The sequence below is a fragment of the Arachis hypogaea genome, chromosome 3 (assembly GCF_003086295.3).
Source record: "Arachis hypogaea cultivar Tifrunner chromosome 3, arahy.Tifrunner.gnm2.J5K5, whole genome shotgun sequence".
Taxonomy (NCBI): domain Eukaryota; kingdom Viridiplantae; phylum Streptophyta; class Magnoliopsida; order Fabales; family Fabaceae; genus Arachis; species Arachis hypogaea.
The window spans coordinates 94,794,189-94,805,863 of NC_092038.1; the positions used below are offsets into that span (position 1 = coordinate 94,794,189).

Genomic DNA, 11,675 nt, shown 5'->3' on the forward strand with positions numbered 1-11,675 from the left:
CTTTATTCCCTTCTTCTTCTACTAATAATAAGGAACCTCTTTACTGTGACATAGAGGATTCCTCTTTTTTTTATGTTCTCTTCTCTTTCATATGAGTAGGAACAAGGAAAAAGGCATTCTTGTTGAAGCTGATCCAGAACCTGAAAGGACTCTGAAGAGGAACTAAGAGAAGCTAAATTACAACAATTCAGAGACAACATTGCTGAAATTTTTGAACAAGAAAAGGAGATGGCAGCCGAACCCAACAACAATAATGCAAGAAGGATGCTTGGTGATTATACTACACCTACTTCCAAGTTTGATGGAAGAAGCATCTCAATTTCTACCATAGGAGCAAACAATTTTGAGTTGAAACCTCAATTAGTTGCTCTAATGCAATAGAACTGCAAGTTTCATGGACTTCCATCAGAAGATCCTTACCAGTTCTTAACTGAGTTCTTGCAGATCTTTGAGACTGTTAAGACTAATAGAGTAGATCCTAAAGTTTACAGGCTCATACTTTTCCCTTTTGCTGTAAGAGACAGAGCTAGAGCATGGTTGAACTCTCAACATAAAGATAGCCTGGACTCCTAGGATAAGCTGGTCACGGCCTTTTTGGCTAAGTTCTTTCCTCCTCAAAAGCTGAGCAAGCTTAGAGTGAATGTTCAAACCTTCAAACAAAAAGATGGTGAATCCCTCTATGAAGCTTGGGAAAGATACAAGCAGATGACCAAAGGATGTCCTTCTGACATGTTTTCAGAATGGACCATGATAGATATATTCTATTATGGTCTATCTGAGTTCTCTAAGATGTCACTGGACCATTCTGCAGGTGGATCCATTCACCTAAAGAAAACGCCTGCAAAAGCTCAAGAACTTATTGACATGGTTGCAAATAACCAGTTCATATACACTTCTGAGAGGAATTTTGTGAATAATGGGATACCTCAAAGGAAGGGAGTTCTTGAAATTGATGCTTTAAATGCCATATTGGCTTAGAACAAAATGTTGACTCATCAAGTCAACATGATTTCTCAAAGTCTGAATGGATGGAAAAATGCATCCAACAGTACTAAAGAGGCATCTTCTGAAGAAGAAGCTTATGATCCTGAGAACCCTGCAATAGCAGAGGTAAATTATATGGGTGAACCTTATGGAAACACCTATAATTCATCATGGAGAAATCATCCAAATTTCTCATGGAAGGATCAACAAAAGCCTCAACAAGGCTTTAATAATGGTGGAAGAAATAGGCTCAGCAATATTAAGCCTTATCCATCATCTTCTCAGCAACAGACAGAGAATTATGAACAAAGTACCTCTAACTTAGCAAATTTAGTCTCTAATCTATCTAAGGCCACTTTAAGTTTCATGAGTGGGACAAGGTCCTCCATCAGAAATCTAGAGGCACAAGTGGGCCAGCTGAGTAAGAAAATCACTAAAACTCCTCCTAGTACTCTCCCAAGCAATACTAAAGAGAATCCAAAAAGAGAGTGCAAGGCCATTGATATAATCAACATGGCCGAACCTATAGAGGAAGGAGAGGACATGAATCCCAATGAGGAATACCTGATGGGACGTCTCTCAAGCAAGAACGAGTTCCCTATTGAGGACCCAAGGGAATCTGAGGCTCATATAGAGACCATAGAGATTCCATTAAACCTCCTTCTGTCATTCATGAGCTCTGAAGACTATTCTTCCTCTGAAGAGGATGAAGATGTAACTGGAGAGCAAGTTGCTCAATATCTAGGAGCTATCATAAAACTAAATGCCAAGTTATTTGGTAATGAGACTTGCAAAGGTGAACCTCCCTTGCTCATTAGTGAACTAGATACCTGGGTTCAGCAAACTTTACCTCAAAAGAGACAAGATCATGGAAAATTCATAATACCCTGTACCATAGGCACCATGACCTTTGAGAAAGCTCTGTGTGACCTTGGGTCAGGCATAAATCTTATGCCACTCTCTGTAATGGAGAAGCTGGGGATCATTGAGGTACAGCCTGCCTTATTCTCATTATAAATGGCAGACAAGTTAGTAAGACAAGCTTATGGATTGGTAGAGGACGTGTTGGTAAAGGTTGAAGGCCTTTACATCCCTGCTGATTTCATAATCTTAGACACTAGGAAGGAGGAGGATGAATGCATCATCTTTGGAAGACCTTTCCTAGCCACAGCAGGAGCTGTGATAGTTGTTAACAGAGGAGAATTAGTCCTTCAATTGAATGGGGACTACCTTGTGTTTAAGGCTCAAGGATCTTCTTCTTTAACAATGGAGAGAAAGCATGAAAACCTTCTCTCAGTACAGAGTCAAACAAAGCCCCCACAATCAAACTCTAAGTTTGGTGTTGAGAGGCCACAGCCAAACTCTAAGTTTGGTGTTGAATCCCCACATCCAAACTCTAAGTTTGGTGTTGGGAGTCTACAACATTGAACTGATCACCTGTGAGGCTCCATGAGAGCCCACTGTCAAGCTATTGACATTAAAAAAGTGCTTATTGGGAGGCAACCCAATTTTTATTTATCTAATTTTATTTTATTTTCATTTTTCTTTTATGTTTTATTAGGTTCATGATCATGTGGAGTCACAAAAAAATTATTAAAATTAAAAACAGAATCAAAAACAGCAGAAGAAAAATCACACCCTAGATGAAGGACTTACTGGTGTTTAAACACCAGTAAGGAGCATCTGGCTGGTGTTCAACGCCAGAACAGAGCATGGATTTGGCGTTGAACGCTAGAAACAAGCAACATCCTGGCGTTCAAACGCCAGGAATGCACCCTGAGGAGAACTGGCGCTGAACGCCAGAAACAAGCATGGAATTGGCGTTCAACGCCAGAAACATGCTGCACATGGGTGTTGAACACCCAGAACATGCATCACTACGGTGTTTAAACACCAGAATTGCATGGAAAGGCATTTTACATGCCTAATTGGTGCAGAGATGTAAATCCTTGACACCTCAGGATCTGTGGACCCCACATGATCATCTCAGGATCTGTGGATCCCACAGGATCCCCACCTACCATATTCTCCCCTCTTCTCAACATTAATCCCTCTTCCCCATCACCTCTTCACCACTCACATCCATCCATCTCTTTCCCACCCAATCCCACCCATATGGCCGAAACATACACATCTCTCCCTCTCCTACATCTCTTCTTTTCCTTCCACTCTTTCTTCTTTTGCTCGAGGGTGAGCAACATTCTAAGTTTGGTGTGGTAAAAGCATAGCTTTTTTGCTTTTCCATCACCATTGATAGCACCTAAGGCCAGAGAAACCTCAAAAAAAAGAGAAGAAAAGAAAAGAGAAAAGGGAAGACAATTGCTTCCACTTCCGAGTCATGGGAGATGGAGAGATTCATCTTAAAAATCCATAGCTCAGTGGTAGAGCATTTGACTGCAAATCAAGAGATCCCTGAGGTACCTCAGGGGATACATTTTCCTCCACAACTATTGGGAGCAACTAAAAGCACCAAAATCACTAGGGATCATGCAACAGAGGCAAAGAAGAGACATAAAGGAGCTCAAAAAGCACCATTGGTCCTTCAAAAGGCACCAACCTCACTAATGTGGACTCACTTCTTGTTCTTATTCTTCTGTTTTTCATTTTTTTTATGCTATATGTGTGTTTATGTTTTGTGTCTCTACCTCATGATCATTAGTATTTAGTAACTATGTCTTAAAGCTATAAATAAATTCCATAAATCCTTCACCTTTCTTAAATGAAATATGTTTTAATTCAAAAGAACAAGAAGTACATGAGTTTCGAATTTATCCTTGAAATTAGTTTAATTATATTGATGTGGTGACAATACTTTTTGTTTTCTGAATGAATGCTTGAACAGTGCTTATTTTTTATCTTGTTGTTTATGAATGTTAAAATTGTTGGCTCTTGAAAGAATGATGAACAAAGAGAAATGTTATTGATAATCTGAAAAATCATGAAATTGATTCTTGAAGCAAGAAAAAGCAGTGAAAAAGTAAAAGCTTGCGAAAAAAAAGTGGCGAAAAAAATATAATAGAAAAAAAAAAGAAAAAGCAAGCAAAAAAAGCCAATAGCCCTTAAAACCAAAAGGCAAGGGTAAAAAGGATCCAAGGCTTTGAGCATCAATGGATAGGAGGGCTCAAGGAAATAAAATCCAGGCCTAAGCGGCTAAATCAAGTTGTCCCTAACCATGTGCTTGTGGCATGCAGGTCCAAGTGAAAAGCTTGAGACTGAGTGGTTAAAGTCGTGATCCAAAGCAAAAAGAGTGTACTTAAGAGCTCTGGACACCTCTAACTGGGGACTCTAGCAAAGCTGAGTCACAATCTGAAAAGGTTCACCCAGTCATGTGTCTGTGGCATTTATGTATCCGGTGGTAATACTGGAAAACAAAGTGCTTAGGGCCACAGCCAAGACTCATAAAAGTATCTATGTTCAAGAATCAACAAACTTAACTAGGAGAATTAATAACACTATCTGAAATTCTAAGTTCCTATAGATGCTAATCATTCTAAACTTCAAAGGAAAAAGTGAGATGCCAAAACTATTCAGAGGCAAAAAGGTACAAGTCCCACTCATCTAATTAAAATTAATATTCATTGATATTTTGGAATTTATAGTATATTCTCTTCTTTTTATCCTAATTGATTTTCAGTTGCTTGGGGACAAGCAACAATTTAAGTTTGGTGTTGTGATGAGCGGATAATTTATACGCTTTTTGGCATTATTTTTAGATAGTTTTTAGTAGGATCCAGCTACTTTTAGGGATGTTTTCATTAGTTTTTATGATAAATTCACATTGCTGGACTTTACTATGAGTTTGTGTGTTTTTCTGTGATTTCAGGTAATTTCTGGCTGAAATTGAGGGACCTGAGCAAAACTCTGATAAAAGGCTGACAAAGGACTGCTGATGCTGTTGGATTCTGACCTCCCTGCACTCCAAATGGATATTCTGGAGCTACAGAACTCCAAATGGCGCGCTCTCAACGGCTTTGGAAAGTAGACATCCAGAGCTTTCCAGCAATATATAATAGTCCATACTTTATTCGTGATTAGATGACGTAAACTGGCGCTCAACGTCAATTCTATGCTACATTCTGGAGTCAAACGCCAGAAACACGTCACGAACCAGAGTTGAACGCCAAAAATACGTTACAACTTGGCATTCAACTCCAAGATAAGCCTCAGCTCGTGTAAAAATCAAGCTTAGCCCAAGCACACACCAAGTGGGCCCCGGAAGTGGATTTATGCATCAATTACTTACTTCTGTAAACCCTAGTAGCTAGTTTAGTATAAATAGAACTTTTTACTAGTGTATTAGATGTCTTTGGATTGGTCTTTGATTGTATTTTTGATCTTTTGACCACGTTACATCTTTGGTCTCAGTTTTATTTTATTATTCATCTGAGGAGACTATTGATCACGTTTGGGGGCTGGCCATTCGGCCATGCCTGAACCTTCATCACTTATGTATTTTCAACGGTGGAGTTTCTATACACCATAGATTAAGGGTATGGAGCTCTGCTATACCTCAAGTTTCAATGCAATTACTAATATTTTCTATTCAATTCCGCTTGTTCTTATTCTAAGATATTTGTTGCACTTCAACATGATGAATGTGATGATCCGTGACACTCATCATCATTCTCACCTATGAACACGTGACTGACAACCACTTCCGTTCCACCTTAGACCGGGCGCATATCTCTTGGATTCCTTAATTAGAATCTTCGTGGTATAAGCTAGAATTGATGGCGGCATTCATGGGAATCTGGAAAGTCTAACCTTGTCTGTGGTATTCCGAGTAGGATTTCGGAATTGAATGACTGTGACGAGCTTCAAACTCGCGATTGTTGGGCGTGATGACAAACGCAAAAGAATCAAGGGATTCTATCCCGACATGATCGAGAACCGACAGATGATTAGCCGTGCTGTGACAGAGCATTTGGACCATTTTCACTGAGAGGATGGGATGTAGCCATCGACAACGGTGATGCCCTACATACAGCTTGCCATGGAAAGGAGTAAGAAGGATTGAGGGAAGGCAGTAGGAAAGCAGAGATCCAACAGGGACAATTCATCTCCATACACTTATCCGAAATTCTCACCAATGATTTACATAAGTATTTCTATCTTTATTTTATGTTTTATTATTATTATTATCCGCCTAACTGAGATTTACAAGATGACCATAGTTTGCTTTATACCAACAATCTCCGTAGGATCGACCCTTACTCACGTAAGGTATTACTTGGACGACCCAATGCACTTGCTGGTTAGTTGTGCGGAGTTGTGACTAACTATGATTCACGTTTGAAAGCGCTACCAAGTTCATTGGCGCCATTGTTGATGATCACAATTTCGTGCACCATTTTACTTCTTTTTCTCTCTTTCATTAGTTGCATTTCCTTGTTTTTCTTTTTAGTTAGCTCCCTTTTCATGCTTACTTGTTTGGTTGTTTTCCTTTGCTTTTGCTATTTTTCATGGGTGTTGTGGGTAGAGTTTCTTCTTGCAATAGTAGGTTCATTTCTTGTATTCGATTTCCTTGCAATATGTGGAGCTCTATAATGATTGATATTGCTTAGGGAGATGCTACATTGTTATATTTCCTCCATTTGTTCATTGCTTAAAGGTTGCACACCAAGTGTTTGATGAAAGGCACATATGAGGTTTTGGTTTCAAATTTGACTTAATGCTTCCCCCTTAGTGTTTTTTCTCACCCACTTGCTTATTCCTATGTGCTTGAGCTTATTACTCTTCATGTTTCATATTCATATGCTCAACCCTTATGACTTGCTTCTTGTTAATAGATGTTTGAGTATATGCTTCTCACGCCTCATATTTGCATGCCTCTATCGCTCTTGCATCACATGCTAGTGACTTACCATTATATCTATTGTTGTTTTAGTTACATGCTAGCTCATGTTGTTCCGTTTGTGATACCCCACATTGAGCGGCGGCAGTGGGGGGGTTCTTAATGAGGAAGCCACATGAGGCCAACTTGTCTTGGGTAGTGGAGTTTTACACTAACTACCACCTTCCTTCTCTTCAATCGATATATATGTGCCGGAAGCAAGTCCCGGTCTCCGAAGAGACTATTCGGCGAGTGCTTAATGTTCCACCCATACCGGAGGATTTGGATGGTTATCAACAGTTCTTGCTCCAGCGCGATGACTTTGAGTTTGTATTTGATTAGGATGCCATTCTCCGGGTCATTGCCGTCTCGGATGCGTCCTGGATCTGAGGGAGCATGAAACCTCGACCCAAGGGCATTGATGCGCGTTATCTCACTGTGGAGGTGATAAACCACTATTTTGTGATTCATATTGTGGTTTTATCAAGTCTTCGCCCACTTATTCATATGATTTACATGTATTTACAATTCCTTCCTAAAAATATTCTATGATTGATAATTTGCTTCCTAAAGACCTTTTAGTTGTATATTTTTATCTTTCTTCGTACCATTCGATGCCGTGATCTGTGTGTTAAGTGTTTCAGGCTTCATAGGGCAGGAATGGCGTAAGGAATGAAGAGGAAGCATGCGAAAATGGAAGGAACACAAGGAATTGAGGAGATGACAAGCGAGGAGTCACGCGGTCGCATGGCTCACGTGACCGTGCAAAATGGAAGGAATCAAAGTGACGCGCCCGCGTGCCTGACGCGGCCGTGCGGATTGGAAGCTGCACGAACGACGCGAAGGCGTGGACGACGCGCATGCGTGGTACGAGAATCGCTGAGTGACGCGAACGAGTGGACGACACGGCCGCGTAACGTGCGCGATCTGCAGAATTATAAAAGTTGCTTGCAAAGATTTTGGGCCGCATTTCAACCCAGTTTTCGGCCCAGAAACACAGATTAGAGTCAGGAAACATGTAGAGACAAAACAACAATTCATTCCGCACAATTCCAAGTTTTTTAGATATGAATTTACTCCTCCCCTAGGTTTCTCACTTGAACATTCATAATTAGGATTTTGAAGAATTTGGCTTTGGCTTTTGAGAAGAGTCTACCTCTGGTACTAGTCACTATAGTTTGTTATTTACTTTTCATTTATTCTTCCATATTCTTAATTCCTCCAGAGTTTACATTGGATTATTTTCACAAGTTATTAATACAGAACTATTTTTATTTTTAATTAATCCTTTTTATTATTATTTATTATGTCTTCTTTTATTTTCCCCATTGATTCTGTGAAGTCTATAATTATGATGAGTGAGTAGTTCCCTAACTTGATTGGGAGATGATTAAAAGGAGAACCTTGGGTTAGATACTCAAGAGTTCAATTATAATTGGTGCATTGTTGGTTGGCTTGTTAGTCACTAACTCTAATCCTTCCCAAGGGAGAGGATTAGGACTTGTGAATAGAAGTTGACTTTTAATTTAACTTTCCTTCATTCGTTGAGGGTTAACTAAATTAAAATAATCAATAATTATTGATTGCTCTTGATTAAATTCTAACAAGGATAGAACTTCCAATTAATCTTCTCCCGGTCAAGATTTTATTTATATCATATAAATTCTCTAATTTAATTTTTTGTTCAACAAATTCAAAACTCCCTTTGAAAACCTCTAATTGATAAAATAGTACATCTTCCTGCAACTCGTTGGGAGACGACCTGGGACTCATACTCCCAGTATTTTATTTCTAAAATTGTGACAACCCTTTTCTAAATTGACAAGTGGATTTTTTCTGGTTAAGAACTGTACTCACAACGCTATCTTTCCAATTAATTCTTAATTTGCCAATTTCCGCTCACGTCAATTTTTGGCGCCGTTGCCGGGGAGTTGCAATAGTGTGCTAATTTATTGATTGGAATTTATTTAATTGCATTTTTTCTTTTTATTCTGTTACTATGAGCTGCACGTTTCTTTCGTTAAATGACATGTTCACTTTCTGATCCAAGCTTGCCAGTATTTGACCCTGAGATTGAAAGAACTATTTCACGTATAAGGCAAGCTCAACGTCGGCTAGTCCTCTCTGAGGACGAACCTGAAATGTCATTTAAGGAAGAAACAAGCTCCCTCTCTACTGATCCAGTTAATTTACGTGCAGGTGACATGGCAGCACCTAGGAGAGTCACTATCCAGGAGGCTGCAGCCCCTGATTTTACACTACAACCATTCCAGGCATGCCACCCAACAGTGGCTGTGGATTTTGAAATAAAATCTGCACTACTCAACTTGATGCCCAAGTTTCATGGCTTACCTGCTAAAGAGCCTATCGAGCACCTTAGGGATTTTCAGACAGCTTGTTCAACTGTTAAGTGTGATGGTACTGACGAAACTTCTATTATGCTAAAGGCTTTCCCATTTTCTCTTGAGGGGAAGGCAAAAGAGTGGTACTACGCTCAACCCGGAGAAACTGTTTCTAACTGGGAGATGCTTAGAAGAGGATTTTTGGAGAAATTCTTTCCAGCTGAGGTTGCCGATAAACTAAGGAAAGACATGTCCATGATCGTTCAGGATGAATCTGAGACTCTCTATGAATATTTGGAACGCTTCGATAATCTTCTGGAAGCATGTCCCCACCATATGATTGACAAGATAGTGTTGCTCGGCTACTTTACACAGGGCATGAAATCTCAAGATAGGACCACATTGGAAGGTGCTAGCAATGGGTCTATGAAGAAGTACAAGATTACGGAAGAGGCATGGCAATTGATCAGCGACTTAGCTGAATCTACTAGGAATCACAGGCAAAAACAAAGTCGGTCAAGAGCTGTTGCAGAGGTATCCTCTAGCAAGAGACTGCTGCTATAACTCAGAGCTTATGTGAAATGACCAATTTATTGAAGCAGATGCAACTAAGTCAACAACAAGCTCAGCAAGTTCAACCTTCTCCACCACAGCACAGCCAACAGTTGGTTCACCAAAGAGTATGCGAAATCTGTGTAGATTACAGTCATTATACTGATGAGTTTCTGCAACTCCAACCGGCAGACCACACTGTGGCAGCCACTCACAACTTCTATGACCGCCCCAACCAAGGGTACAATCAAGGTGGCAGCTACAACCATGGATGGTAGGATAACCCCAACCAAGGCTGGAGAGATAATTCTAACCAGGGTTGGAGGGACAATCACAATAGAGGAGGCAGGGATAACAATGGAAACCAGAGGTGGAATAACAATAACAACTTCAGGCAGCAGAATCAAAATCAGGCCTACAGAGCACCTCATCTGAGGCAGCCTCAAGCATCTCAGCAGACCCCTCAGATCACTTACCCCTCTTTATCTCCTAATGATGGGTTGCTTCAATCTATTGATCGAAGACAACAGGCTATGGAAAATAACCTTACTTCTACTCTAAATGGTCTGAACTCTACCTTACAAGCCCTTGTCTCACAAATTAGATCACTAAATAACTCTAACAACTAGTTCTCAAGCTCTGGTGGACTCCCCTCTCAACTATTACCCAACCCCAAGAGTGGCATCAATACTATTACCCTGAGATCTGGAACCACACTACAAGAGAGGAATCCAGAGGAATCAGGCCCATCAGAACACGCCTCAACTGCGGACACAGTTGAGGTAGAGAATATTGAAGAAGTAGCTGAGGCTCAAGACATGGCTGAAGCAGAAGCAGCCCAACCTAGGAGTGCAGAACCCCAGTAAGCTGAAGCTATAAAGGACGCCACTCCTATTCCATTTTCACACCTTGCTAAGAAGCCCAGAAAGCAAATGGAACTAGATCCCAAAATGGTAGAGATTTTCAAAAAGGTTGAGGTAACTGTTCCCCTTTTTTATTTTATTCAGCAAATGCCTAAATATGCAAAGTTTCTAAAAGAGTTGTGCATACATAAAGATAAAATTAATGAATTAGAAACTATTCCTTTAGGTAGTTCTATATCTGTTTTAATGGGAAATATACCTGAAAAATGTAGTGACCCAGGCCCATGCATGGTTATCTGTACCATTGGAGGTGTGATATTTTCTGATTGTATGTGTGATTTAGGAGCATGCGTGAGTATTATGCCCTTGTCTATATATAATGCTTTAAGGCTCCCTCCCTTAAAAAGGTCGGCAGCTCGTTTTGTGTTAGCAGATAAAAGCATTATCACAGTGGTTGGAATTGCTGAAGATGTATTAGTGAGCATTAAGGGGCTCACGTTTCCCATTGATTTTTATATCCTGGAGATGCCCCAAAATGACTCAAGGAGACCCTCGTCAATCCTGCTTGGTAGACCATTTTTGTAGACTTCAAAATTCAAGCTGGATGCCTTTTCGGGTACCTATTCCTTTGAGGTAGATGGCAGAACAGTGAGCTTCAATCTAGCTGAAGCTATGAAGCATGCCCCAGAAGATCACTCCATATTCCAATGTGACATCATTGATGAAATTATAGTTGAAACTCACCAAGAAGAAATGGAAGAGAGTCACATGGAGCAAGATCCAAGTGTGGTGACACCATCTGAACATACTGAAGATTCATTACCATTTTCACCAGCCTCAGAAAATCCAGAACCAAACCATGAGCGGAAAATGGAATTAAAGCCCCTTCCTCCACACCTCAAGTATGCATACCTTGAGGACAAGCAGAAGATTCCAGTTATCATTGCAAGGGAGCTCACTTTCCAACAAGAAGAACAATTGCTTAGCGTATTGAGGACGTATAAGAAAGCAACTGGATAGAGCTTGGCAGATATAGTAGGCATCAGCCCTCAAGTTTGTGAACATAGAATATTCTTAGAAGAAGGAGCAAAGCCTGTTTGT

The 11,675-nt window shown here is 40.2% G+C and overlaps 1 non-coding gene across 1 annotated transcript; it reads right to left on the bottom strand.

Moving 5' to 3' along the window:
• Positions 1–627: 627 nt before the first annotated feature.
• Positions 628–731, bottom strand: LOC112794039 (small nucleolar RNA R71). The gene has a single exon (XR_003198721.1). It is a non-coding gene; the product is annotated as a small nucleolar RNA R71 (small nucleolar RNA).
• Positions 732–11,675: the final 10,944 nt, after the last annotated feature.